Raw genomic sequence first — 2,254 nt, 5'->3', positions numbered from 1 at the left:
AGCCACGTCATTATGGGGCAGGACCGGAGGTGCGGTCAGAGAGGAAGAGGTAAAAAGAGAGGCCCAACTCGGCGGAAAATCTGTCTCCCTCCAGCAGGTGGCGTTTTAAAAAAAATTGCACACCAAGCAAGGAGTTTTTGTATGTAGATCAATGAGTTTAGAATTTGGTAAAACATCAAATGAATGGCCTATTTTCTACGTGAGCTTTATTTGATTGAATATAATTTTCGTAATGCTTAATTTGTTACGAGTGGACTGATATAAAAGGAACAATATAAATATAAGGACACATGACATCCCCGCAAAACACCTGATATCAGAGTTGTCTCAAGATGGCTATGTATATTCATGACATGAGGCTAGTAGCATAGCATCTCTCCATTGAATACAGCACAGGTAGCTGCTGAGGGAGAAAAGCTCAAATGGAACGGAGCAAATGGAATTGCATCAAACACCTGGAAACCATGTGTTTGATGTATTTGTTACCATTTCATCTACTCCGCTCATCATTACAACGAGACCGATCTCCCTAATTAAGGTGACACCAACCTCCTGTGGAATACAGGTGGTTGAATTCAACAACCCTCATCAACTATTAAACATTTTTGGAAAATAATTGGATCCACAAATCCAAAGAAAGGATAGACGGGAGCTAGACAGCCTATTCCAATTGTTAGGGCGAAGAGACAAGTATCTTGTCTGTATAGAGAGGCCAATTGATGAAGAAGAAGAAGAACCTGGGAGCATGGATTTTGTGGGGACGGTTGAGTGGAAAAAGGCTCCAGAGACAAGCGGGAACCACAGGAACTTCTGTTATGAGTGTGGGGACCTACTGCCTCTACCTAAGCTGCAGGAGACAGTCTTCTGTTTCAGCTGTGAGGAAGGAAAGAGGAAAAGGAGGAAGAAGGCATCGAAGAGAATGACGAAAGCAGAGGTTGAGGTTGAATTTGATGAAGATGACAATAGAAAGGGAGATGGGGAGGCGAAGAAGACTGGTGGCAAGTACAAGCAGAGCAAGGAGTATGCCATGTCAAGTGCTGGAGGTGAAATAGAAATGAGTGAGAGCGAGTTAAGTGGAGTGGAAGCTGTGGTGAAGAGCTCAGAGCCCGAGCCTTTCATCAATGGACATGATAAAGAACAATCTCATCCAGTAGGAGTGACATTTTTTGAGAAAGTGAATCCTTGCCTTTTAGCAGATCCATTTGTGGTTTCAGGGTGGGTGGTAAAGGAGTTTGGTGCAGCTGAGTCATTGAAGGTAACACGTGATATTTGTGTATGTTTCTTCTGCCCAGAGGGAGCGAGATCGGTTTATTGCTTTGCTCTTAGGAATAGGGCGCCATTGAAAGGAGTGATTACTGGGGTAGCGGTGAAGGTGGACCAGCTGAAGGGGAAGATTCCCGGTGTTTGTGATGCTCGTCGTTTGATGCGATGCAGACTGGGTGGCATGACTGGTGAGAGTCATTGCCTGTTCTTCTGAGTTTTGATGTTGAGTCTTTGCCCGATAAAAGAATGTTATAATATTTCAGTTATCCCGTACAAGGTTTTGTGCTGAACCCATTACGTTGTTACAGGTGTCAAGTTTATGGGCATGTGGCAGCAATGTGTATGGGGGAGTGGCAGCAGTGTGTGAGAAGTGTGCAGAAGGGCATGAGACAAAAGGAATGTGCAGTAGAGGTGGCCATGGTGCTGGGGATCAGAAAGAAGCGTATGTGTTAATTGTAGAGGTGGCCATGGTGCTGGGGATCAGAAAGAAGCGTATGTGTCAATTGTAGAGGTGGCCATTGTGCTGGGGATCAGAAAGAAGTGTTGAGAGAGAGGCAGGTTGAGGTTACCAGGGTTAGAGTAGTGCAGAGGGTGTCATATGTTGACACACTGAAAAAAGTAGAGGAAGATGGGTCAGGGTGAGGGATCCTGATATGATTAACATTCATAGCTATGGTTATCAACTGTACAGCAGAGATGGAACGTAGGTCACAGAAATTAGATGTTGTGGTGGCAGAGAAGTTTTTGGGGGTACCATATTTGACTTCAGAAGAGTTACAGGGTGTGTTGGGTGGCGGTGTCCTGTTGGCCTGGGGAAAAGAGCCAGATGGGTTTAAATAATGAAATAGGGTTGTGGGTTTTAATGAGTATAAGGTTAAGGTTGGGTAATTGTTGGTATATTTTTTTCTCCATTTTGTTTTGTGGATCAAAGTATAAGGGATTTATATCCCGGTCAAGTTGTTGGTGGTAATGCATCGTGATTTGTATGCCA

This window comes from Oncorhynchus mykiss, chromosome 11 (genome assembly GCF_013265735.2).
Source record: "Oncorhynchus mykiss isolate Arlee chromosome 11, USDA_OmykA_1.1, whole genome shotgun sequence".
Lineage (NCBI taxonomy): Eukaryota > Metazoa > Chordata > Actinopteri > Salmoniformes > Salmonidae > Oncorhynchus > Oncorhynchus mykiss.
This window is presented reverse-complemented; position numbering follows the sequence as displayed.